The sequence below is a fragment of the Ammospiza nelsoni genome, chromosome 10 (genome assembly GCF_027579445.1).
Source record: "Ammospiza nelsoni isolate bAmmNel1 chromosome 10, bAmmNel1.pri, whole genome shotgun sequence".
In the NCBI taxonomy this organism is placed as follows: Eukaryota; Metazoa; Chordata; class Aves; order Passeriformes; family Passerellidae; genus Ammospiza; species Ammospiza nelsoni.
Window position 1 is genome coordinate 679775 of NC_080642.1, and position 14571 is coordinate 694345.

A 14571-nucleotide genomic window follows, 5' to 3' on the forward strand; every position below is an offset into this window, starting at 1 on the left:
AAAGAAATGACAGGAAATCCTGTGCGGGGCCGTGCTGGCTGCAGGCTCCCTCAGCAGCGCCTGGGGACTGCTCAGCCGCGCGCTGCACCTCCAGCTGCACCTGCAGCACGGTCTGAGCTCGGGCACTGCAGGGCCCGGCTCCGGAGAGGCCGCTCTGCTGCTGGCACGGGGGCTGTGGGTACGAGCCCCCTGCTCCGGCTGCGGGGCACAGCTGGCACAGCCGAGCCGCACGGCCCTTCCCCTGCAGCACTGCCGCACACCCCTTGTCCTGGGCCATGCCCACCGTGGACATGCCGGGCGGGAGCCGCTGCACGGTGTACCAGAGCTGGCATGGCCAGTGAACGTGGGGCACCATGGTGTTTCCCCCTGGTATTAGCGAGGGACATTTCCAGCTGGCCCTGAGCGCAGCAGAGCTTTGGGTGGAAGGGCGGCTGCCCTTGGAAGCCTGGAGCTGGTGGTAACCCCAGCAGAAAGAGCAAAAATGGGCCCGACAGCCCCTGGCTGCGAGGCCAGGCAGCCGTTATCTGCGGCTTGCAGCAGGAAGGAGTCCCGGGCACGCCCCAGCCATTGCCCCATTTCCAGGGAGCGCGGCCCATGGCCCGTGTCAGCTGCCAGCGGGCAGATTAACGGGGCACAGCGAGGCTGCAAGCGTGCGTCCGTGTCCCCGGTGCGAGTGAGCTCCGTCAGCGAGCGGGGCTGCAGCGCCATGCAAAGCACTTCCTCTGCCGTGGCCTTCTCTACCAGCAGAAAGGAACTTTTGCTTCCTTAAGAAAATACATGTGCAAAGCCCAGCCCGTGGCCAGCGCTGCAGGAAGGGCTCACTTCACTCCTTGGCTCCCCAGGTTTGGTAAGTGTCATTCTCCGGCCTGTCACCGCTTCCCCAGGCCAGGCCACCACTGCAGAGAGCTGCTGGCTGTCATTGGCCCCGGGGGCGGTGGCTGTGCCAGCCGCGCTGCTGTGCCCCAGCAGCACCAAGCAGCACCAGCCCAGGTGGCACCGAGCTGCTGCCCCGGGGGCGGTGGCTGTGCCAGCCACTCTGCTGAGCTTCAGCACCAAGCAGCACCAGCCCAGGTGGCACCGAGCTGCTGCCCCGGGGGCAGTGGTCGTGCCAGCCGCGCTGCTGTGCCCCAGCAGCACCGAGCGCCAGCCCAGGTGGCACCGAGCCGCTGCCCTGGAGCGGGGCTCACCAGCGCGCCCAGAGCAGCAGGACACTGCGGCCGCCGGGACGGACGGACGGTGAGTTGATTGCAAAGCTGGACGGTTTCGTTGTAGTCTTTCATTGTGCTGCTTTTGCATGTGCGCCCCGCTATCTTGAGTTAGTGAAGACTTGAATAATTTATTAGAGAAATGAACAGTAAATGCTTTTATGCAAGGCATGAGTAAAAAAACTCTGTGGTTCTGAAGAGCATTAAAAGTTGCAGTCAGACCCACCATAGACCCTCTGTGGTGTGTGCTGGGGGTCCACTGGGACCCCTGTGGTGTGGAGGAGCTGCACCCTGAGTGAGCAGCAGCCTGCTCCCAGGGACACGTGGAACAAGCACTGCCATGGCGCCGGCATGCGCATCTTCTCTGTCTTCTGCTTTTGCTACGGTTTTATCCATTCATCATCTGTGGTGCTTACTGCGCTGGAAAAGTTGAGAGAGGTTCTCACATGCTTACAGGAGCCCTGTGAGCTGGTCTAACATCTGTTGAGTTCTGGCAGTAGAGGGGACACAGGGCTGGTGAGGCACCCCGCCATGGCTGTGCTCCGCTTTGGGTGCATTTCCCAGCGGGGTGAGTGCTGGCCCTCCGCATGGGTGTGGGTGTCCATCCCCGGAGCTCCTCAGCCCCGCTCTGGCACTCTGGAGGGCTGTTGGTTAAGCACATGGGAGGCTGAAATGACATTAATCCTCTGAGAGCGACCCTCAGCTTCCTACCGTGAAATCCACTGCTGCTGGTGAACGTCCTGCCAGTTTTCTGTGACTAAACACCACGTTGGATCACACGCAGCAGCCATGGGGCTGAGCACCCACACTGCTCCCATGGGGCTGGGGGGTGAACGGGTGCTGCTGGAGGGGCTCCAGCATGAGCTGCTGCAGAGAAGGAAAGACATTGCCTTTGTACAAAGTGCAAAGCCTATAATGGGTATCACAATTATTTGCTAGGAATTGCACTGTGGATTTTTCTCATTTGTGCGCTTGTAGACTAGGAGAGATTATAAGTATCTTATTGCTTTCAACAAAAATAATATCACACGGTAGTTGTGGGAGGCTTTGAAACAAAAGGACAAAAGAGTGTAAGGGCCAAGTCGTAACTGTGTGTGCTATATTTACAGAAATGCAGATGCAGATGAGCTCATTAAAAGAAACCAGTGTGCGGTGGCCTGGCGGGAAGCGTGTGCCGTGCAGAGCGGCGGGAGCGGCTCCGGAAGAGCAGGGAGGCTGCAGGGCCTTCTGCGGCAGCAGCACTGCAGCTCGTGTCAGACCTTTTTGGGGAACTTGAGCTTCGCCCGTGTTGCACAAATAAGGGCATCAGGAAGCAAACGGCTTCTGCAGGGCTGCAGTCGTGTTCAGTCCGGGTTTGAATCAACTCGTGTGGCTGCCTTTAATAAAGGCTCAAGGAGGGAAGGAAGATCAGAGTGTAGGTTGACTTAGTGACTGCTGTGTTGCAGCTATTTGGTGAGATAAAATGATGACACAGGACATGCTTGGAGCTCAGGTGGTTTCTGTCAGTGTGTAAGGCCAGGTACAGAGCCCCTGTGCTCCCGACGGGTGGGAGCCCTGCAGTGAGGAGGTGTGTTTGTTCTGCTCGAGGTGCAGCTGTGACGAGGATGCCCACAGGCACCCTGGTGTCAGGCTCTGGGACACACTGGTCCTGTGCCACGTCCGGGTGACCACTGGCCCTGCTGCCTGCCAGGCTCAGAGGGAAGGGCAGGCACCAATTTCAAAGGTCAGCTTCTCACCTCAACAGCACCAGGGCTGCACGACTCAGCCGGGGGAGCTCCTCTTTCTTGCTCCACTTGAGTTAGCAAAAAGGGACTCTAGAACACAAAGTAGCCCTCAAAAAACTTCCTTAGCACACAGTGTTTCTCTTTGTCCTCTGGGCTGAGCAGCACACAATGCTGAGTGTGCAATGACATATTTCTTTATCTTTGCTGTAAGACAATTAGTCTGTTGGAATCGCAGGTGGTGATTGTTGTGGGAGACCCCTGGATCTGAAATTTCCTCTCAGTTTTCTCTTGACCCTGCCCTGCCTGGACATTGTGTTATGAGAGAGCTTGTGCCTGACATCCATGCCCTAGGGTTTGATCCCCTGTGACCTGCATAAACCGACGTGAATGGAATGCATTCACTTTTCAGGATACAGTGAGAAATGCCCCCACTGTGCCCAGGATACAGCTCCAGTCTCCCAGCACCAAGACACTGTCTCATGCCATTATTTAGAAAGAATTTGGGCAAGGAGGAGTTTGTACAAAAACTTTGTGAGCAGAACAAGTGCTTTGAAAACGCCCAGAGCGGTGATGTCGGTTCTCAGGGAGGAAATGGCCCAGGGAGCTCTTTGTGCTTGAACGGGAACAGGAAGAGCACAAATGGCCCAGTACAATGTTCACTCCCAGGGCCCATCGGGGCCGTGCAGCCAGGGACACCTGCACTGCCCCACAGTGAGGCAGGTAAATATTAAATACCATGGCATATCAGTTGTCATGGATTTTGTTCTGATCTGGATTAAACTTCATTGAAATGCAAGTGTAAGAACACAACATTTTTCTGAGAGAAAATTGAATGCTTTGTCCTTTCAGTCTCCCGTTTCTAGCACAAAGCCACCAGAGCCAGCCAGCAGGTATCAGAAAGCTCTCCCAGCCAGTGAGGTGCCGGCACTCCCTCGGGCATGTGGCACACCTGGATGCTCCCCAGGCTGGGCGGCTCTGAGGAGGGATGCTCACTAAACCCATCCTGTTTCCAAAGTGCTGCCTGCTCCGTTGCAGGGGTGATTAGAGCACAAGAAAAGCAAAGTTAATTGTATCCCCTCCAGGCTGCCAAATAGAACAAAAAGCCTGATGAAGGAAGCAGCTGGAGTTAGATCTTGAGACCAGGTAACAAAATCTGTCTCCCAAAGTAAAGTAAGGAATTATTTGTCATTACTTCATCTCACAAAACATAACCCTCTGCTCATGTGTCTGTGTTAAAAGATTTTTAACATATGTGACACTGGAGAGAAACTCTTTGTCACTTTCCTTGTCTCTTTCCTCGTCTCTTTCCTTGTCTCTTTTCAGTTTGTTTGTCTTTCCTAAAGTGTGGTTAGCACCACGGGGGTTCGACGAGCCCTTTGCACATGGCCCTGTGTGCGTGTCCTGGCAGGGGACACACGGATACCCCTCTGGCTCATCCAGACTACTGGGTGTCCTTTTCTGCACCCTGCGGCCGGTGTCACCCGCACGGCAGCACCGACACGTGCCCGGTGCCGGGGCACAGCGGACCTGTTGGCCGGGCGGTGGGCTGTGCTGCCGCTGCTGCTGCTGCTGCGGAGGGCCGGGAGCGGGGAGCTGCTATGGTGGGTGCCGGGCGAGCCCCGCCAGCCCCCGCAGCAGCCGGCACAACGCCGCTCTGCATCGGCTGCTCCCGCTGAGATGAAGGAGGAGCGGGAGCCGGGAGGAAAGCAGGGTCCCTCTGCCTGCCTTGGGAAGCAATTCCTTAGAGGATCGCGTCCTCAGGAACGGCGTTGGGGGGGTCCGGAGCCATCGCGCTGGGCGCTCTGCGGACACGGCCGGGCCCGGGCAGCGCCGCCCGCCCCCAGGCCGCCCCTGCCGTGCCTCCCCCGGCCGGAGGCGGCGGGGCCGGGCACGTGTGCGGGCCCGGGCTCGGTGACTCATGAGGCGCCGGCCGCTCCGCCGCGGGGAGGATGAGGGAGGGCGGCCCCGGGGGAGGGCAGCCCGCCGCGCCGCCGCCCCGCTCCGCGCCTTCCCCTCGCTCCCGCGGCGCCCGGAGCGCGGAGGCCGCACCGGGATTAGGTGAGCGCGGCCGGGCCGGGGCCGGGCCGGGCGCCCCGCGGGCCCGGGGCTGCCGGCGGGCCCGGGGCCGGGCGGCGCTTCCGGGCGGGGCGGGGGCGGCGGCGGAAGCGGGCCCGGGGCTGGCGCGGGGAGCCCGGGCCGCCGCTGCCTCCGCCCGCCGCGCCGGCGGCACCGTCAGCATGAGCCGCTGAGCCGAGCGGGCCGCGCCGGCAGGGCCCCGCCGGCAGGCCCGGGTGAGTGCGGCGGCGAGGCCGGGCCCGCGGCGGGGGGAGGCGGGCGGCGGCCCTGCGGGGCGGCTCCGCGGCAACGGGGGCTCCGCGGGGAGCGGGGGAGCGTCGCTGCGCTCGGCGGGCCGGGGACAGCGACCGGCCTCCGCCAGGGGCCGGAGCGCGGCCGGGGCGCGGCCCCGCTGCCCGCGCGTCCCTGCGGCAGCGCCCGCTGCGGGGCTCCCCACGCGGGTCCCCGCCCGGAGCTCGGAGCCCGACCCGCCCGGCCGCGGGGCGAACAGCGGTTCCGCAGCGCCGGGCCGGGGCTCGGCCGTGGGTCGGGGCTGCCCGGCGGGCGGTGGGTGCCGCGGGGCCGGTGCCGCGGTGCGGTGTCTGAGGCCGGCGGGAGCTCGGCGGGGCAGGAGGCGCACACGGCGGTGCGGGAGCAGCACACGGCGGGGCGGGATCAGCACACGGCGGGGCGGGAGCAGCACACGGAGGTGCGGGAGCAGCACACGGCGGTGCGGGAGCAGCACACGGCGGTGCGGGAGCAGCACACGGCGGGGCAGGAGGCGCACACGGCGGGGCGGGAGCAGCACACGGCGGGGCGGGAGCAGCACACGGAGGTGCGGGAGCAGCACACGGCGGAGAGGGAGCAGCACACGGCGGTGCGGGAGCAGCACACGGCGGTGCGGGAGCAGCACACGGCGGGGCAGGAGGCGCACACGGCGGTGCGGGAGCAGCACACGGGCGGGGCGGTGTCTGAGGCCGGCGGGAGCTCGGCGGTGCGGGATCAGCACACGGCGGTGCGGGATCAGCACACGGCGGTGCGGGATCAGCACACGGCGGTGCGGGAGCAGCACACGGCGGGGCGGGCGGCAGCGCCCCGTGCGCACTCACCGCACGGCCTGGCCCCGGCGGCTGCCGCGGTAGCGTGACGGAAAGAGAGCTTTTTGTTTCATTTTTGGAGAAAGTTCTTGAATTCCGAACTTTGGTTTGCAGGTGCAAACAAGTCAGTTTGTTAAGACGTTGGTATAGCGGAAGAGGAAAATGCAGGGATGTTTGTGTAAAATGGTTGTCTTGGAAAAATATGTGATTGTCTGGCTTAGAAAGAAATAATTTCTTTTGGTGATTTTTTTGAGGTGAGGAGTTTATGCCCCAGGGAAAGGGAGAGGCAGGACACGGGTGACAGAGGTAATGAAGTGCAGGAGAGCAGGTTCACGGAGGAGATGTTATGGGAAAGAGGGATGGAAGTAATGAATAGTGATGGTGAATAACTTAACTGGGTTGTATTTTTTTTTGGCACTACGGAGAAGGGGTTCTAATGAAACGACAACATATTCCAAAGTGACAAGAAAATTATTTGCATAATGAATAATTAAGCGATGGCACTTGTTGCTGCAGGGGAGGTTTGGGGTGAGCGCTGAGGAGAGGTTGCAGGCTTCCCTCGGGCTGGCTGCATGTGACGCTGACCCTGGGCAGGCCCACTGGCACAGAGCAGTATTATGATAATTTAAAGTAGATAAAAGAGGAAATGAAAGGCTTGGTAACCCCGTGCTCACTGCAATGGTGACAGGACTGCTGCAAGTGGAAGGTTGGGCTGCGCCACTGCAGGAACCAGAGGTGTTGGGCGTCTCTCTGCTCTGGGCTGAAAGCAGGCATGGGCAATAGCCAGTTGGGGTGTATCCCACAGCTGCCTCCAGCCTGGTTCCCCCTGGGTAGGAGGATCTGTAATGCACTCCTGCAGCCTGTCCTCTGAGGGGTCTCTGGAGGGCAGGTGAATGCCCCATTCCGTGGCCTTGGTGTGATGTCCCAGCCATGTGCGGCTCCATCCCTGCATCGGGTGCTGCTCTGACTGTCCTCGAGCCGCCTGTGCTGGAAGCCTGCAGCACAAGGGTGATGCCCAGGAGATGGACACGGTGCCAGCAAACACTGGAGCCCGCCCTGGCCGTGGGAGGCTGCTGCCCTGCAGGGCCAGGGTTTGGCTGCCCGGAGCAGACAGGCGGTCAAAGCCGCATGGCTTCACCTCGCTGTCCAGGGGGGTTTCTGTGGCCACAGGATGGTTCTTACACGTGTGGTGTAGATGAAGATCTGATGGTCAGCTCAGATTAAATCATAGGCTTCCCTCTCTATTTTCATTTCCTTCAAGTACTTGTTTTATTCTGCTGCTTCAGCGTCAATGGGGAGGTGGTTTTGACACAGAGATGCCTGTAATTAGGGGGATGAGCCTCAGCACCTCTTGATTCCTAAATAGTGGCTGATTCCTGCTCAGGAGCTGGTGGATAATAATCTGCAGACATCATTTTCTGACACTGAGGAAGTCATGCGTGTTGGGTTGTAAAAGGCCTTGTGGTAACTCCGTTACTTTCAAAGGCTTAATGGGTGTTTTCCTTAGGCATATTTTCGATGGGAATGCTGTAAACAGCATGTTAGCTAAGGCCAGCTGCTTAAGGTAAAACTGCAGGAAAAATTCTGTTCCTATTCCTTGTGATTTATGTTCATGCCAAGAATGATTTTTGCAACTATGAGTTTATCAGCAAATTCCTGCTACTACTCCTGTCCGGAGGGAAGGGAGAGGGAGGATCTGGCAGAGTTCAATTGCTTCCCTGGGAATTCCTACACTTCAGTGTGTCCTGCTGTGCTCAGCCCTACACACGGACTCTCCTTTCCCTTGCATGACTTGTGGTCTCCACTGTTTGTGTGCCTTAGGGATTAGAGCAGTTGCCTATGCTTATTATTTTTAAATTTAATTTTATTAACAATTATATACTGTAAACTTAGTTTCCCAAGTTATGCAGCAAAGTAAACAACGTTTCTTTCCTCCTACCCCATAGTTATTTACCAAAAGAATAAACATGTAAATATGTTTGAGTGCTGTCCTCAGTGACATTTGGACATATCTGCTCTGCTGTGAATATTTGCAATTGCAATTCCATTAGTGTCAAAGAGAGTTCCCAGCAATTAACAAGGAAAGAGAAGGGACTGTTAAAACCATGTTGTGGTTGTGGTGAAGCTTCAGTACATCCTGAGCTGAGCAAATACAGGTAATGTACCGAGTGGTGGGGTGGAGGCTTGCTGTGGTTCCTGTGAGGATGCTGGAGCCCACTCTCCCTTCAGCAGTCTGTGCAGGGGCAATGGCCTGGTCAGTACCTTGCTCAGAGTAAAGAGCCAGAGACAAATGTTGCTCGCCCTGATCTGTGCATTCAAGACCAGCAGTAAGCTCTGCTGTTCTGAGGATGCTCTGAAGTCTGTTCAGCAGTTTCAGAGGCAGCAGCAGGAGAGCGACAGCAGCACCCTGAGCTGGGGCAGGCTGACAGATATGAGGTTTCCTATGCCCATTGGGCGGTTTGGGCGCTGGGTTTGATGTGTGCTGACCTCAGGGTGAAGTCCCACTATCTATCAGAAGAATTGCTTTTCCTAAGGGATCAATTAAATTTTTAAATGTCCACTTTGTGTCAACTTCTACCCTGTCAAACAGTCCACGTTTCAGATTATGTGCATGTAATTGTTATAGAAGAATATTTTAATCCAAAATATCTTTATTCAAAGTAGCTGGGAATAAAAAAAAGTTTGCAGTAGGTATAATCTATCCTCAGTAAAATCTGACTTGAGTTCTTACAGTTCAACTTGATTAAGTTTGAAATTTTGAAGGTAAAATTGCTGTTGGTACAAATTAGTAAGAGCAGCAGTGGTGTGTAAGGTGACAGCACTTCTGTCAAAAGGGGGCAAAATCCTGCAGTTTGAGTTCATTTTGGTTTGAATATACAGGTTATACAGGGAAACTGAGGCAGCCAGGCCTGAGGAAAATGCAACTGGGCCTGAGTTTTGTGTATCCATATTATAATTCCCATAAGGCAAGTGCACGACCAGCATTAGTCCAGCCTGGGGAATGGGCCAGCTCAGCTTGGGTCTGTCTGTCCTTCCAAACCCCCTCCTGGAGCTGCCCTGATCTGAGCGCTGTGATAAAATGTGTGACTCCTGTGTGCTCTCTTTGCTTTCGGCAAACAGGCCAAATACTTGTTTTCTCAGAAAAATATTTTGGTACATAAATACGCAAGGTGTATATGAATAGCTGAAAGGAGTGGATTTCCACAGAATAAAAAGCAGTAAGCACTAGATAGGTTGCTCTAGACACCAAAGGGCTGGGCGTGTTTCAGAGCTCCTGCACAGCCTGCCGCGGTTGGCCTGGCTGGGCTGGGCTCCTTTTATCAGCCCCTCTGGAGAATGTGCAGGTGGCAGCTCCAGCGCCTGCTGAGTGCCCAGGTTTTCCTGTGGGAAGTGTACCTCGCTGTCCGCCCTGGGGCACGCTGCTCTCGTAAAAGGAATTTCTTTTCCCTTATGTAACTTGTTGGTGTTACATCCAGAGTCGGCTCTTGCAAAAGTGCGTCAGTCTTGCTTGCTGTGGCGCTGAAAAAACTTAACAGAGCGTGCACTGAATTCCCCCTTATCTCTCTATAGCACATTTTATGTATCTTGTAGTGAGATGTTTTGTTTCTGCAGTTTCAGACTTCGTGTTTCAGAAGATTAATAGACTTAGCAGCCCTGTTTGCTCAGCTTAGCAGCGATAACAATGTAATAAGTCATGAGACGGTCGCAGATCATCTGGCAAGGCAAAATAAGCCTTGGACTTGAACTTGGAGCAGGTATTATTTGCAGAGAAAAGTGAAATGTTGAAAGCATTATAAATAGCGTGTCGTGCCGGGGTGGCCGTGGGCTCAGGTCTGCCTGCAGAGCCGGCACGAGAGGCGGCTGCTGGCATCTGCGTTCCCGCTCCGGATGGCCCGGCCGGCCGAGGGCAGCGTTTGTACCGTACATGGCTGCTATTTACTGCAGCACGTACAGCCCTGCCGGGCTGGGCCCGGGCTGCCGACCGTCCCGCAGCACCCCGCGCGTTCCTGCTGCCCGGCTGTGTCCCGGCCAGCGAGTCCAACTGCGGGCGGTGAGTAAGGACTGGGGAACCCAGAGCATGTTTGGGCTCCCGGCCCAATCCTGCTTCCCGAGAAGTTAATTGGAATTTTTGCCTTCTAAAAAAGGGAGAGCAGTCAGAGGTGCCCGCTCAGCCCCGCAGGGCCCTGGGCGCTGCCGTGAGCGGGCAGTGCGGGCCGGTCTGTCCCGGGCTGCCCCGGGCTGTCCCGGGCTGTGCGGGCCGGGCTGTCCCGGTCTGTCCCGGGCTGTCCCGGGCTGTGCGGGCCGGTCTGCCCCGGGCTGTCCCGGGCTGTGCGGGCCGGGCTGTCCCGGGCTGTCCCGGGCTGTGCGGGCCGGGCTGTCCCGGGCTGTGCGGGCCGGGCTGCCCCGGGCTGTCCCGGGCTGTCCCGGCCGGTCTGTCCCGGTCTGCCCCGGTTTGTCCCGGTCTGCCCCGGGCTGTGCGGGCCGGGCTGCCCCGGGCCCGGCGGGGACGGGCTGCGGGCGCTGCCGTGAGCGCGCAGTGCCGGCCGGAGCCCCGGCTGTGCTCCGAGGCTGCTGGGGCCGTGGCGCTGCAGTGGCGCTATCTGCACTGCAGTGACGCTACCGGCGCTCAGGAGATAAGCGTTGCCTTGAGATGTGAGTGCCCTGCTGTGGGAGCGCGCCGAGCTTGCCGTGTCGCACGCACCCGAGGCGGGGAGCCTTTGCTCCCCGGGCAGCGCGCAGGAGCGGCCGGGCTGGCTCAGCCTTTCCGAGCAGCATGCCGAGCTGCAGGCACAGCAGCGGGCCTGGACTGGCCCTATAAAGGAGGTGTCGGGTGCTACCAGGCCACCCGCCCTTCCTCTTCCTCACCGCTCCCCGGGGCCGCGCTCGCCGGCGTGTCGGTGTGCCTCTGGCTCCCGTGGAAGGAAGCTCCTGATAAACACGGCAGCGCTTTCTGGGCAGAAATAAACTCTGCCTTTTTCTTCTGTGGCTCTTCCAATCTTGGAATAAAATCCGAACAAAAATGTTGATTCTAGTGTCTGGAAGAGTTTATTAGTGCCTGGGCAGCATTCCTGACTTCATGTGCCCGCCTCTGGTTTTCAGGGAAGTCTGGTACTCTTTACCTGGGTCATGAATCCTTCCATGCTCCAAACGTAGGCACAACTCCTGTGGACTTTGAGCCTTCTTTCAAGCAGTGAAAAATCAAAGGTAGTGAGTATGTGATCCTCATAATGTCATTATGTATTTTTCAGCTTTTTGATGTGTAGCAGTTTAAAATGTTGTTTTGGGAGTGTGGGTGCTTGCTGTGGTGCTGGAGCTCTGCAGGCTGCTGGGAAGGAAGTCCCTGGGCAGATATCTTGTTTGCTGCTTATCAACGTTTTATTGAGCTCCTGTATTTATGTGCAAATATATTCAATAAATAAATCTTTAATGATGGGATTTTTGTTGTGAAAAGTAGACACAACTCTGTTCAATTCTTATAATTAAATACAGCTAATGGTGGAACAGAAATATAAGCACTTGAACTTCTTTCACTAATTTTTCTGCATGACTGACAAAATTGCTTTGGATTTGGTTTGTTTTCTACAACTTCTGAGCATTCTACAACTTCTGCCTTTAATCACCATTTTTATAAAAGCTAGGTTTTCTTAAGTTATTTCAGAAGCCGTTTTCCAAATATCCCTATTTCTGTTTTCCAATATCCCCATTTTTGTTTTTTGTGTAAGAGTAGAAATTTAAACTTTCATTCTTGGTGTTTTAAAATGGCTTTTAGAGGTAGGAAGGAAAATACAAGGAAAGCAGTGATCTTTTGAGGTTTTTCCAAAATGCCTTCATTGGGTTTAACTCGGGTAGCTTGCTGTGTTAATGGAAAAGGGACACGTTGAGGAGAAGCCGAGCAGAGGAGAGAGTGTTCCGTGTGAGGAGTCCCAAGGGGCAGTGGCAGTGGCAGGGACCAGCCCAGCTCAGGAGCCCCTTTGTGGTGGAAGCTCTGCAGGCTGGGCTTGTGTGCAGAGAGGCTGTTCTGAACAGGGGCTCTTAGAGCCTTGTTTCTCATGGTTATTGTTAGCTGTGTGCATGCCATAATTCAAAATGAACAAGCGTAACAATACACTGAAGCAAATACTGATTAAAAACGTGTCTCAAAGATATTTTCCACTTATTTCCTAAAATAAAAGTCATGCAGTTTTTATTACTTCTTTTTAATACCAGTGACTAATTTGGAGCTTTTGCTTGATATCCGAAGACGTGTGTATTTGTTTAGTTTGCGTGAGATTGGTCACGATCCAAAACTGATCACATCAGTAAGTGTGTCTGTGCTGCTGAGCATTGTATATGTAAGGATCTCTATTAAGTCAAGGAAAGCGTCTCCTAAACAGGTTTAGTTTTGCTGTGTATGGAAAAAACATTTTATATTTAGTGTGTAACAGTCATCTCTGATACCTCAGATGGTGACAGGGCAGAGAGAATTAAAAATCCCATTCTCTGTGGTTTAGATTCTCATGTAACTAATTAAATAAATTACATAGATTCATTGTATTTTCTGAGAAGTCGTACACGTTTGTCTCATCCTGGAAGGATGTGATGATAAACATAAATTAAACGTAAGGCCAGAATGAATCAAAGCGCAGAAAGTGCTCTGTTTTGGATCTGAGATTCCCTGAGAAGCAGGCAGCTGTGAATGCAAATGCGGTCGGCTGTGTCTCGTGTCTCACAGCAGACGCCGGAGTGTTTTCAGGACTGTCCTTGCCGCGATTCATGTTGGTGACCGAGTCGGGCAGTGTCGTCATCGCACTGAGCTGGCAGTGCCTCCCTGCTCCAGGTGTCCCCAGCGTGGCGGTGCTGCCTCTCCGTGATGCTGCCGTGGTTTCAGGGTGTGGGACTCTGGTCCTTCCTCGGGGGTGCTGTGCCTGGCACTGCCTGGCCATGCTGCAGAGCCAGGGCGCTGGTTTGCCACTTGGGCAGCAGTCCTTCAGTCCAAGCTGGAGTGCTCTGCTGTCCCTCATTCCCAGGTAATTTTAATTGGTGGCTGTCCCTGCATTGCCATAGCTCGCCGTGGCTGAGCTGAAGTGACCAGGTCTAAGGGCTGCTGCAAGCAGAGCTCGGTGTAACGAGTTCCTCATGAGCTGGACTCGCGTCCCTTTTCGGTTGCCCTCAAGGCAGATGCAAGATGAAGCAATCCATGGTGGGCCTGCCTGGGAGCGTGCCTGATAGGCAGAGAGCAGAGAGCAGCAAGGCGTCCCCCATGGAATCGTGCCCCACTGTGCTCCTGAGGTGTCCTCAGGGTCAAGAGAGCTGCTGGCATTGTCACCAGGAGCAGGACCACACACCAGCGTGGGGCACGTGACATGAATGGCTGTTCTATTCCTGGTAATTAGGTTCAGATTTAATCTTGCTAGTTAATTTGATGTGTGCAGGGATGTGGTAGCCGCATCCAGACACCTGACTCGAAATTATTGTCCTAACAAAGTGGTTGTCATGTGAACGGGCAAGAGCTTTGAAATCTGGAGTTTTTGATGTGGGCAAAGGTAGGAGGAGTGGCCCAGCCGTGAGTTAGTGAGGCCAAGGGGAGGAGCTTATTGTCCAGAGGAAGTGGTACTATTAATTAATTAATAGTGTTAGTAGTGACCATGTGTATGTCCTGATCCATCAGGTGCTGTCTGCAGTGCTCCCTCGGGACTCCTTTTGCCCACTGCTTTGTCCAGCTGTCTCTGGGGAAGGAAAAGCCACCCTTTGCACCAGGGCCATGTGGCAGCTGCAGGAGGAAGGGAAGTGGGACCTGAGCAGCACTGAGGTGCTGGTCTGTTTTCCCTTGCAGTGCTGGAGATGTTCAGGCATCAGACCCGTGGGAAGCCGGGGTTGGTGAATGCTGCACCTGTCACCAGTGAGAGCTCCTCCGGGTCACTTCTGCTGAAACCATCAGCATCAGCTGAATTTGGTGTCAGGGGGAAGTGATTCCTTCCCTTGCTGAGTCATGGATGTGGTTTTGTTTTTTCTGTAGAGAGTCTTCTTATGGATGAAGCTAATCATTGTGTTTTATATAAATTCATACACGCACGTGCAGCTGGAAATCGCCTGTCCCTATGGGACAGTTTCTGCCTCTTTGCTGCTGCTGCAAGTGCCTCCTGGCTCTGAGCCTGGGCTGTGGGACTCATCCTGGGGTTTGCCATGTGGCTGTTCTTGAGGACAGCATCCCGCAGCCAAGACAGGCGAGAGCAAAATTGCAGTAAAACTGCAGTCAGCAATGCTGTGTTCCTAGTGAGCCTGAGTCACAGCTGCAGCGTGTGTTTCACAGGTGCAGTGCTCTGTTCATGCACCCTGTGCTGCCCGGGGAGGCCCCAGGGCTGGGGGCTGCTCCTGGGCTGACCCCGCTGCCGTGGTCATCCTGCTGCTCTCCTGCCTTGCTGGGCTTGTGTACATTTGCAGTTAATCAAACAAAATGTGCAAGAGTCGGATTAATAAATAGCTTGTAGTTTTTGGAAGGGTGCGTACTTG

The 14571-nt window shown here is 55.7% G+C and overlaps 1 protein-coding gene across 15 annotated transcripts in view; it reads left to right on the forward strand.

Annotated features, from left to right (window-relative positions):
- The first annotated feature begins 614 nt into the window (after positions 1 to 614).
- Positions 615 to 14571, forward strand: part of MBNL1 (muscleblind like splicing regulator 1) — a 65805-nt gene continuing 51848 nt past the window's right edge. For 8 of the 15 annotated variants that reach the window (XM_059479045.1, XM_059479049.1, XM_059479054.1 and 5 more), the window contains exon 1: positions 4816 to 4987. The gene's annotated coding sequence lies outside the window, so the exon portion shown is untranslated. Of the gene's footprint in view, positions 848 to 1217; positions 1237 to 4815; positions 4988 to 5089; positions 5221 to 10852; positions 11290 to 14571 lie in introns of those variants that run through there. The other 7 variants (XM_059479056.1, XM_059479047.1, XM_059479062.1 and 4 more) reach the window with 7 other exon arrangements.